The following is a 13168-nucleotide window of genomic DNA, read 5'->3' on the forward strand; positions in this document are numbered from 1 at the left end:
ATTAACTAGTTTGGTCCTCAAAGCCAATGGCCTAGTCCAGCCTCGCCTAGAAGACCAACACAGCACCCACCTAACTTTAATGATAACTGTGATAAAGCTGACTTGGACTAGTGCTATGCTTAGTGCCGCTTTGAATCATTTAAGACGCTCTGGCTTTCTATCCTGAACCTTATCCAATGCATCATCACAAAAGTTATCCTTTCCAGCATCACCAATTCACTCCTTATAGAGCAATACATCACTGTGACAGGTCTCATCACTGAGCAAAGCAGAACAAGTGCTTCCTTTATTTCCACCCAACGAGATAACTCCCTGCCTTTAGGCTTCATGTTCCAACACTTCATAGAAGTTTTTTGAAATGCAGCCAGAACTCTGGTATTATGCTTTATACTCTTTCTGATCTTGTTGTATGCTAGGAAGTGGAAATTCAGACTTTGACATAGACTGCCATTTTTCTTTGTGTGCAGATTCAACATTTGACATACATTAAGCTATTTTTAGCATAGGATACAAAGCAGAGCTGTGCTTTTTTATTATCACAGCACATCCCAGCTGTTGCTTAATGTTTTATTAAAGTAATTCAGGCAGCGATTACACTGCCACCTTGAACTTTTAGGAAAATTGGTTGAACAACGATGGTAATGTAACTTCAGCAAAATTTTAAAAACATTTTAAAAAATGTTGGGGGAAACAATATGGAAATGATAAATCATAATTAAATAATAATTTTAACTTAGGCAAACAAATGCCTGGAATTCAGATCTCCAGCTCAGGCCTCAGTTAGGATGTTAAACGTACAATTAGAAACAGACCTGTATGGCTTGTCTGGAAGCGTTGCCAGGAGAAAGCTTCTTCACTCTTATAAGAACAGCACAGCTTAGGTTTGCAGCATTGCATCTGAGCAAACCGCAAGAAGAAAAACAATTTGGTTGGTGGAAGGGTGATTATTTGGGCTTATTTTGCAGCCACAAGACTTAGGCACCCTGCAGTCACCAAGTCAACTGTGAACTCCTCTGCGTACCAAACTATTCTCGAGTCAATTGTGAGGGTATCTGCCTGGCAGCTAAAACCTGGGTCATTAAAATAGGGCCGTGATCTCAACATAGTACGAGATCTACAGCAGAGTGGCTGAAAAACAAAAGAATCCAGATGCTGAGATGTCCGAGTCAAAGTCCAGAGAGACTTTAGGAGAGCTGTTCATGAATAAATACTTGCAAACCTCAATGAACCGAAGCAATGCTTCTGCAGTGGGGCTCATTTTTTATTTAATAAATATGTATTTGTTTATCTGTGGTTGTAATGTATTGACTTAATTTTAAGACATGGGATGGACTAGCTAATGTTTTATTCTGTCCTGATATGTAAGAGGATGTACTTTCATTTTACAACGACTGTATGCAGTTTGTTCATGTTTACTATACATTGGTAGCTCACTGCTGCTTTTGCTACCTGATTTTCAGTGTGTCTGTGCGATTTGTTTCTGGATAACAAAGACATGGTGTCATTTAGCTTTGCGATTGGCAGCGTTAACTCAAAATTTTAACTTATTTTCTCAAAATTTTGAGTTAGTAAGTTGAAATTTTCAAACCTAAACCTAATTCTGCAACAATCACATGAATACTATGTTATCAGAAATCTTGTTTTTTTCTGGAAAATCAAGCTACAAGATACTTGGTGGACTTTGATCAGGATCATATTCAGTACACTAGCCCCAGGGGTAGAAGGACGACATAATGTCTTTATAATTAGTTATGGAGCTGAACGCTTTGTATGAAACTACTTGCTTGAAAGAGGAATAAAATAACACTTAGTATAATAAAAATGATCCATTTTATAGTATATTGTAGCCTTATATTATATAGATGTAATCAGTGCATCTTAGCAGGCAAGGAGCTTCACAGCAAAACATCCCAAAATCACAAATGTGCTAAAGAAAAAGGACACAGATATGCAAAATCCCATGTGGGCGCAGAAAAACACAACACAAAAGCTAACAAAGTCTGTCAGATTTTAGGCAAATTGCAGTATCTACGACAAACAATAGACCTGCAGTTTCAAATAAATGAAGGCGATGTGAGTATATTTACACAGAACTACAAACTCTGGAGCTCCACGCAGTATCTGTAAGCCACTGTTAATGCAGATAAAATTTAATCAGCATTGCATTGTGAGTGCATGTTTACATATGCATATGCAAAATCCACATGGCTCTTCAAAGCCACCAATAGCTTGTTGAATAGGAATGGAGCCAGCTGCCCTTGGCTACACATTAATGTATGTGTACGCAAAGTACGGAAGTACGGAATTGTGTTAAAGAGCCATATCTATCTCTCAAACACCTGTGATCCACTCTCAAATACCCAATTCCTTTATGCACAGAAAAAGGAGCCCGAAATAAATTCAGAGAATTCATTCCAGTACAAAGTTTGCAGTCTGTTCTTTGGAGCTCACATCAATGACTATCAGACACGAGCTCCTGTGAGGAACTGGAGGAAATATCATAGTGTCACAACGCTCACATTCATTTGTGAAGAGGGATTTAAGTATAGCCTGATCAGCAAGACCAGATCCAGCTGAGCTTTTGGTTATAATTCAGAGGTCATAACCACTTTTTATTTAACAAAAATGCACAATTATGAAAGGATTCACAGCAGCATTTGGAAACCAGAATATTAATTGCAAAGGAACAAACAAACACACACACGCACATGCACACACACACTTAAATTGCTGCCTATTCAAGCATACCTGCCCACCACTGATTTTGCTGAGAGATTAGACTAAGTAAACTGTAAATGCTTGAACTGACTTCTTTGGAAAAAATTACAGCAAAATTCTACACATACAAGGCAGTAATGTACACCTGAGTTGATTTAAAAAACATAAATTTAAGGCACAATACAGCGCCTTAAATTTATGCCCAAAGGTACTACATTAGGAAGGGGGTGTCAGCATTTTGAGTTTATTTTGTACTTTTGATTTCTTATGATAGATTGGAATAAAGTTAAGTTCTTGTGTTATTTTCAGTTAGGGCTTAGTCTAGTCAATGCTATCATCCATGTCTCTTTACTCATGAGTGTTTGTCTGTTCTCTGTGTAAGTTTCCCTTATCTGTTCCCATGTGTCTCTCCTTGTGTTCCGTGTCTCCCCAATCTGTCATGCATTTCATGTCTGCGTGTATCCATGTATGTTTCCTCTGCCCGTCATGTCTCGTTCCTTCTTTCTCATGTCCCCTGTCGTTCAGTTTCCCTCTCCCTCTCTTGCTCCTTCTTGTGTCAAGCTTGTGCGTCCCGGGGTATGTCTCTCCATGTTTCCTGTTTTATTTTGAAGGTCTTGTGTTCCATGTTCACTGTGTTTACTTTTGCTTCCCCTGTCATGTTCATTTGCGTCTGCTGTGTTTCCCCAGGTGTTTCCACTCTGTCTCCCTCTGTTCAGTGTCGTGTCGCTTGTGTTGTCTTGTGTCGTGCTACTTCAAGTCTAACGGTCCATATCATAGTTTTCATGTTTAGGTTTTAGTTCAGTTTTTCCCCAGTTTGCCTTGCCTTGTTTTCTTTTGTTGATATCAGCCTTAATAAACGGCTCGCTTTTTGTTATACTTCGTTTTCTCTCCTGTATCTGTTTTGGGTCCACTCCTCTAACTCATGGCTATCGCGGCCATAACGGGGGGTACATGTAGAATATATTATGTGTAACCACTGTTAGGTGAGAGTATTGACGTGGTGACCAAATGCTGAATCTGTCTACTAAGGTTGACATCATGCTAATACTAGTGCAAAGTTAAAAGCAGGACTGGCAGCCTGTACGCTATCACCTATGTTGCAGTCACACTTGGTAACAGATTACAACACGAGCAAAATAATTGCAACTGTGTGCAATGAACTTGTTATCTTTTTGCCTTTGAAATGGTTGCTTTGAAGACGGGGGATCAGGTGTGCAACCACTCGCAGTCAGTTGCCATCTTCAAAGTGACCCTGGTGCATCAATATGTCAATATAATGGCAATAAGGCCGAGTCTGTCTGTTAATTAGTTTGCGATTGAATGGGGTTAAGTTGGCAAAGTGCAAATTTGGTGGCGTTTGAGCGTATTTGCCTTAGAATATATAACATAAAAAATAACCTGCTTGCATCAACAAAGCATAAAAAAACATATAGATCACCAGATACTTTATTCAATGCTAAAAAACAGAAGAGAAACAAATTAATTACTTTAACTTTAAACTGAGCTGCTGATCTGGCCATGTTCTATAAACCGGTTCAGCTGACTCATATTGTGCAATCATTTTCTCTATATTCATGGATTTAAACTGCTTAGTGTTCATGGTGCGTTCCCTTGGTGATTCCACAGTTTCTAATACACACACACACACACACACACACACACACACACACACACACACACACACACACACACACACACACAACATACAATACGTTGCATTGTTTCCTCCCTCACAACATGGAAAAATCCTCCGCTTTTTTAAGTATATCGCATTGTGATCCTTAACATGTCACTTCCACAGCTTTTCCGTCATATTAACATCTCCCAAAAAACACTTCAGATGTGCTTCGTGAGACTTTTCCCCCCCTAATTCTCTTGTGTTTTATTCAACAACCGTTGTGTTTTGTGTACTATTGTATCTTTCTTTGCTCATATTGCAGTACCAAGTTCAGGACCACCATGATGACCTCATAGCTCACAACAACTCTGACAGGGCAGGATTAAAGAACAATAACCAAATTTGGTTTTGACATTGTGACTGTAGCTCTCCAGTGAATGTCGCTCCACCAGCCCCTTTTTTCTTTATCCAAAAATTGACAGGAGTCCTTGATATAGTTTTTAAATATTAACTCACAGTATGCCTGTTTTGCACATTTGTAACTGAATCCAGAATTATCAAAGGCTTACAAAGTTCAGTTCAAATGGATGCAGAGAGATTGAGAGCTTAAAGAACTGTGGCTCCACTCTCCTCTCACCTAACTTCCTGTCTCTACCAGACTATCAAAATAAAGGTTTTAAGCATAAGAAATCAAGCTACAAACATATTCCATTATTCTTAATATGTCAATCTGTATTACTTCCAATATCTAAGCAAGTGAGCCATAACTTAGTTTGAATTATTAATCCAAATTATGTTAATCATATAAACTCCACAAACTGCATCTAAGGCTCCTACAGTGACAATTAACTGTTGAAAATCTTCATAACTGCTAATCTATTGCCATGTCGGTACACAGAAATTCACATTAACTTCTTGTATTCTGAATCCTGCCAGAACTTTATAGATATGAACCATAAATTCCTCATAAATAGTGACGTAGTTGCTGCATGACAGAGATTTAACTGCAATATAAACACTACAACCATATGGCAACCAACTGACTCGTACTGATTGCAATATGTTGGCAACCTGTCTGCGTTAATGAGTTAGATAGCAGTTTGTAAACCTTCATCAATCTGAGTGATTGGTTGCTACCTACCAGGTAGTTAGTCTGCAACTAACTGCAATTAGTTGTCAAATTCAAAGAAATTCTATACATTTATATGGTTATACAGTTTTCGTCCTGATCGTGGAACACTGGACCAGCTCTTTATCCTCTCGAGGATACTCAAGGAGGATATGCATGGGAGTTTGCCCAACCAGTCTACATGTGTTTTGTGGACTTGGAGAAGGCATTCGACCGTGTACCTCGGGGGGTCCTGTAGGGAGTGCTCTGGGAGTATGGGGTGTCTGGCCCATTGCTACGGGCCATTCAGTCTTAAACTTAAACGGTTGCAAGAGCTTGGTCCGCATAGCCGGCAATAAGTCTGGCTTGCTCCTGGTGGGTGATGGGCTCCGCCAGGGCTGCCCTTTGTCGCCGATTCTGTTCATAAATTTTATGGACAGAATTTCTAGGCGTACCCAAGTGGCAGAAGGCTTTCACTTTGGTGGTCTCAGGATCTCATCTCTGCTTTTTGCAGATGATGTGGTTCTGTTGGCTTCATCAGGTGATGACCTCCAACTCGCCTTGGAACGGTTCGCAGCCTAGTGTGAAGCTGTGGGAATGAGAGTCAGCACCTCCAAATCTGAGGCCATGGTCCTCAGCTGGAAAAGGGTGGAGTGCCCACTCCATGTCAGGGACGAGACCCTGCCCCAAGTGGAGGAGCTTAAGTATCTCGGGGTCTTGTTCACAAGTGATGGGAGAAGGGAGCGGGAGATTGACAGACGGATTGGTGCAGTGGCAGCAGTGATGCAGACGCTGTGCCGGTCTGTTGTGGTGAAGAGGGAGCTGAGTGTAAAAGTGAAGCTCTCAATTTACCGGTCGACCTACGCCCCTACCCTCACCTATGGTCACGAGCTGTGGGTAGTGACCAAAAGACGAGATCGCGAATACAAGAGGCAGAAATTGGCTTCCTCCGAAGGGTGGCTGGCCTCTCCCATAGAGATAGGGTGAGAAGTTCAGCCATTCGGGAGGGGCTCAGAGTAGAGCCGCTGCTCCTCCACATCGAAAGGAGCCAGATGAGGTGGTTCGGGCATCTGACAAAGATGTCCCCTGGGTGCCTCCTGGGTGAGGCATGTCCCACTGGGAGGAGGCCCCGGGGCAGACCCAGGACACGCTGGAGAGATTATATCTCTTGGCTGGCCTGGGAACGCCTTGGTGTTCCCCCGGATAAGCTGGGGAGAGGGAGGTCTGGGCTTCTCTGCTTGGGCTGCTGTCGCTGCGACCTGGCCCCGGATAAGGCGAAGAAAATGGATGGATGGCTCTATACATTTATCAGTCAACCACTACTTTTTCCTAGTAGTAGGGAGATTGCTGTCCTAGCTTTACTCTAGTGTGACTGTAGCTCAGGTGGCAGAGCAGGTCAGCCACTAATCAGAAGGTCGGTGGTTCGATCCCAGGCTGCATCCTGGCTGCATGTCAAATATCCTTGGGCAAGATACTAACCCCATGTTTGCCTACTGGTGGTGGTCAGAGGGCCTGGTGGCGCCAGTGTCCGGCAGCCTCGCCTCTGTCAGTGCGCCCCAGGGCAGCTGTGGCTACAATGTAGCTTGCCATTGCCAGTGTGTGAATGTGTGTGTGAATGGGTGAATGACTGAATGTAGTGTAAAGTGCTTTGGGGTCCTATGGACTAGAAAAGCGCTATACAAATGCAGGCCATTTACTAAGATGTGATTAACATTGACTCTTTGTAGAGAACATGAATAAAATCTGAATACAGTTTCTGTTTAAATATTTCAGTCAGGGCCGAAATAATGTACAGACTAAGCGACTGATCAATATCCCTATCCCTAGTGTGGTTTAATGAACATGTTTAGACTTCTCTCTTGAACTCAGAGTCCAGGATTCACTGTCTTTGTAATGAGCACCATCAGCATAATCATATAATCCCGATCAAACACTCACTTATCCTCCTGCATGATATACGGGCAAAGGGAATGTGGGGCAGAACGGAAACTTGGCTCCAACAGTGAATACAAAACAGCACGTGGGTTGAATGGTAGAAAAGTAGGGCTATGGGGGTTGGCCGTTTTCTTACTTTTCTATCCCTCACATGAGTAGCGCTTTGATCAGCAGCAAAGTTATCTCTTTCAACCCTCCATCTTTTCCTTCTCCTGATCGTCATCTGTCATTACACTGTCAGTCATCGTTGTGTTATCAAGCGACGATTGCGTGCAGATAGCCTCAAAGTCACCTTTATCGTTGCAGATCAAAGTCGCAGTGAGCGACTGAAGACCACTGACTGATGTTTGTGGCCCTAAGAGTTAAAACGCTTTCATTGTGTCGAAGAAGTGACTGATAGCAAGAACGCACCACCTTCCTGGCGATTGCGCTGCATTTCATCATGCGTGAGCTTTGTTGGTATCAGTTAAACAGCAGCAGACTTGCGCATAGATTTTAAAAGTTGAAATGACAATTGCTGACTGACTGGTTATGGGTGTTTTTTGAATCTCGAGCTGTCAATAACACTGTGGCAGGTCTCTGACTCGCGATGGCTGTCTATGGCAGGAGACATCACCACACTCCTGCATCAGTTAAGGACAACTGCAACTCTATGTAAACTGTTACATTGTTCTGCTGCCAAGCAAGAATCACAATTGAGATTTCACCACATCCCTTCTCACAAAGCATTTCTTTATGTTTCTGACACTGTAAATTCAGGCATAAAGCCCCTAATCCCTTTCTACCTACATCCTCTCCCCAATGGAGGAGATATACAGCAGATACAAGAGGGATTTAAATGCTGACGTTGAGCAATATTGTCTGCAACATCTGTATGTGCTTACTATCGAAGTGCACTGAACATCACAAAAAGGATTTAATATGCATGAGACCGGAGTATTGTGCTTAGAGGAGGAAACGGCATTTCTTCTGTTTCAGAATAAAAGAAAAGAAATAAATAAACACACCAAGTTTATTACCTAGTACACATAAAATTTAAAAAATTTTTTTTTACAGTGAGATCAAATCCCATCAAATTTTCAAATCTTTACATTACAAATTTAGACAAAATTCTAAATTCCGATAAAATTCAGAGTAAAAAAACAACAATTCTATTCAGTTTTATTTATGTAGCATCAAATCACATGTACAGTAGTCTCAAGGAGATTTATTATTTTCAAGAAAAGACTCAAGAATATTACAGAAAAAAAAACCAGAGAAAACCCCAACAATCAGATGATTTGGCGACAGTGAGAAGGAAAAACTCCTTTTTAACAGGAAGAAACCTCTGGCAGAACCAGGCTCAGGGAGGAGCAGCCATCTGCCGCATCTTATTTGGAGTGAGGGGAGGAAGACGGGACAAAAAAAAACATGCTGTGGAAGAGAGCCAGAGATTATTAATAACTTGTGATTGAACCATACTCAAAATCACATTTAGATGTGAAAGGTGAAGTTAAAAGCATGCAAGAGATTAAAGGAGCAAAGTGGGAGAGGAGCTCCGGCAGATTCCCAACGCAATATCTGTTGAGAAGAATGCAGTAATAGAACAGCATGAATGCTGTGCAGAACCCTCAGTCTCTAAGGCCTTGATATATGTGTATGCAAATAAAATCAAGGCCGCTTCTCACACTTCTCATGCTATTCCACGCACATGACCTACACTTCCTTCCTGAATTTTGATTAATGTTTTCCCACATCTTGGTTGATTTTGTGGCCACCAGACACATGTGCTCTGCTGCAACTAGTTGATTATGCGGCCTTGATCATTGATTGGAATCGCTCCCACTCACGGGTCTCTGATTATGTCGGGAACAAACTTGGAAAGATACATAAATGACGTAAGCCTTCCTCAAGAGATTTTACCACAGGAAAAAAAAGGAGAAATAAATTTGCTGAATTTTTACTTCTCTGGAAAACATAAAGAAGCATCCACCTGTTGAATGAGGTTAGTATGAAAATCTTTTATGTGCACATGTACTGGAGAGGCAACAACAAGACAACCCCTAAAAAAGGGAACGGTTTAGCAGGTGGTCGCCACGCACCATTGTTCTCTCCTGATCCCAGGTGACTGATGTTTCTCTAGTTCAGATTTTTTCTATTCTAGTTGCTGTTATTAGCATGAAGCAGCACTTGCAGAACATTCTGGTTGCACGGGTAGTCCAGCTCTTCCAGGATGGCACATCCAATACATGCTCTTTGTTTTACTGTGTCTTCCAGCACAGGCTCAAGAACATGGAGGAGATCATGGGAGACAGGCCATTGCACAAGGAGAGCTGACAGAGCCGTGAAAGGGCATTAACCCAGCAGCAGGACCGGTATCTGCTCCTTTTTGTGAAGAGCAACAGGAAAAGACTGCCAGAGCCTTCCAAAATGACCTCCAGCAGGCTACGCATGTGCTTCCTTTAATCTGGTGTAAGATTTGAGTGGAGAGAATACAACTTTGCCACGTAAGCCTATCTTACATGGCAAAGCCCTCTAATAGACTGCAGCATTTGACATGGGAGTACTCAACTAAAGACCTGTTAATTAGAGCTATAGAGCAACAGGCGCAGAGCATACCAGTAACCTAATTCACTCCTACTCCTGACGAGATGATGATTATGAAACTGTTGTGACACAGTGTGGACCTTTGATGGAGAGCCTGAGTGTCAAAAGGTATCTCCAGGCAAGCCACAAGACTAATGGTACTCAAAGCTTTCTAGCATCTGTTGGGATCTTGCTTCTAATCTGACTTCTGTTGACCAGTCATGTTTGAGCAGGCTTTGGCTGCATGCAGGTAAACAGTTGGTGCAGAGGAAGAAGGGCCTGCTTTTGCCAGAATGCAGTGTCAGAACTATTGGCTATTGAAGTCTTAACTAAATATCTGTTTTTCTGTTTAAAGCTTGAATGTAATTTTCCTGGTGCTGTACTCCGGTCTGTGTGCTGGCCTTAGTGTGGATTCCATTTTTAAGCATTTTATGGCAAAGATGGACTTGATTATGTTAATTTTATTACTCGGAGGTTACGGTGAACTCGGGCCAAGTGAAAATACATCTGCTGAAGAAAAGGAACCCACCGTGTTTACCCTGGAGTCTCTGCTGGAATGGTTCAACCATTTCTGCTGTAGGTGTCAGAGCCATCCCGCTGGTGTCAGGTGGGTTATATTTCACAGGTTAACCTGATAACCTGCCAACAACCCTCTCAGGATTTGCTGTCACATTCAATTACCTCACCTGAGTGGCTGTGTGTTTGTATGTGAAAGCAAGAATGGAGCGGGGAAAAGCCAAGCTGGAGAGATGGGACACGGCGGTGAAAGGAAGGAGATTGATGGGTGTTTGTGCGCTTGTGTATCTGTTTGTTTGCCCGTTTCTTGCTTTCCGTGGGTATGAGCATGTGTCGCCCGTGCGCGTGCCAATTCTTGCGCGGCCCCGCCTGCACAGTGCACAGCCAGCCGTATGCAGAAATGCTGTAAGGAAGTTAATGTAGATTCCCCTCCGGTGGCTTTGAAGTCACTCGTGTCAGCCTCGTCACATTGCGACTCATCATCATTCAGCCGTGTGTTCGCCCTGCACTGGTTTATGAAAACCACCTTTCTCACTTCACATCAAAGAGCTACAACGTGGAAAAACTGATCAGGAGCACCTCTGATAGTGTGTGACAGTGAATGAGAGCCACTTGTTGGAGTAATCATGCGCTCGGTGTCAAGGAATAATTTCCAATATTTACAGAATCTCTTTGATGTGAGCTCAAATTTATTTGAAAACTTCATCAAACGCTGTAACCGGATCTACCATGGATACGCAAGGGGCCAAGGTCCTGATAAAAGAATTAACAAAAAAGTAAACTTTAATAAGTAGACAGTAATTATATATATATATATATATATATATATATATATATATATATATTAGGGGTGCAACGATATTCGTATCGATATTGAACCGTTCGATACAGTGCTTTCGGTTCGGTACGCATATGTATCGAACAATACAACATTTGTAATTTATTTTATCAATTTTCCTTCTGACGATGCTGTCTGTGTTGAGCGCTCAGTGAATCTGTGTTCGACTACTCCGCCTAGGCTGCACTGTCCAGCGCAGATCCACTGAGCGCTCAACACAGACAGCATAGTCAGAAGGAAGAGCGCAGGGCAAGCTAGCGAGACAGAAGTTAAGCTCTCCTTGCAACAGGCAAATTGAACCTCATTCAGATCTGGCGTTTGGAATTATTTTGGTTTTCATGTGACGTATGACCCTGAAGGTAAGCGAGTCATGGACCAAAGTAAAACAGTATGTTGGATGTGCCATGCAATGCTCAATTACATTGGTGTGAACTAGTGTGTTAGCGCAGTTAGCTCGTTAACGTGTTGGCCGTCTAGCCCCATGCACGGAGCGATCGGCGGTAGCTCGTTAACGGAGATTTGCCGTGTTGTGGCGTTAAGGTCATTTCAACGAGATTAACCTGAAAGCACTAGTGGGAACACAACGAATATGACTGCACGTTTACGCCGACATCATCCTAGTGCAAAGACAAAAACAACAAGTATGCTACTAACTTTAGCCGAGTCATTTAGACAGCTGTTAGCACATGATTCCCCTTATGCTGCTGAGAATATAGCCCAGAAGAAGCGGATAGTATAGCTTTTATTTTGGAAAGAGCCATTTCTCTGTAATAAACTCTCTTTTCCAAAGATGAGTGATTCCTCAATCAGATACAGGGCTTGCAATATCGCTAGCCTGACGTCCTGGGGCTAGCGATTTTTTCAGTCGGGCTACCAAAATCTATCTCTTCCCTGCCCGTCGGGCTATTGTAGGAAAAATATATGTCAATGCTTTTGCATTCTTTCAGAAATGTAGCTGGGTAATTATGTCATTGGCATCGGTGAGCCACTGTCAATATGTGACATATTGAAGTCGCGTTTGAATTTGCGCTTGTTTTTTGCTTTCACTTTGCAATCGTGCGAACTGTGTATAGAGAGCGACAGCACTGATCTGTGAGTGATGATAATTTGTGCACCAATTCCTCTGACATCGTCTTATCAATCGTTAGCTTACTATGCAAACATGACAAGTGAAATCTCCCGCAGCAAGCTTAAACATGTGAGAGGTTGATCGCGCAGAGAATCGCTGAGCTTATGTGAGTGCGTGTGTAAAAGCATTTCAGTTCTGCTGAGCCAAATAAGACAGGTCAGGGTGAAGAAGTGACAGCCAAAGAAAAGCTTACCACAAAACGGAGAAGTTATGACAAATCAGACTATAAGGCAAAAAGAAAGTGCAGCTTTATGGTTTCATGGACAAAAGAATTTCTGTGGCTGCGATATGATGAGCTAAATAACCAGGGCTGCACATAAGTGGTCCGCAGGTGCGCATTTGCTGTCAAAATAAAAAACACGCACAAGGGTTAGGGTTAAATTTAAAAACTGTACTTTTGAGTTAAAATATATATTTATAATTTTAATAAATGACAAATTAAAAATGCATGAACATTTTCTTGTATCGAAAAAATATCGAACCGTGACACCAAAGTATCGAACCGAACCGTGAATTTTGTGTATCGTTGCACCCCTAATATATATATATATATATATATTAGACAGCAAATAAATTAAGCTGTAAAAAGAATAATGTTTCCAGATGCAACACATCTCCAAATTGATTTAAGAGAAGATTAAACAATCGTCCTTTTTAAACTAGCATGTAGAAATGTGTGCACATGCCTATGTTAATGAAAATACTTAATCAGCCAATCATGATGTCGGACCAATAAAATCC

This window comes from Rhamphochromis longiceps, linkage group LG8, assembly GCF_057381845.1.
Source record: "Rhamphochromis longiceps isolate RC_006_pf linkage group LG8, R_longiceps_female_GT1.1, whole genome shotgun sequence".
Classification (NCBI taxonomy): Eukaryota; Metazoa; Chordata; class Actinopteri; order Cichliformes; family Cichlidae; genus Rhamphochromis; species Rhamphochromis longiceps.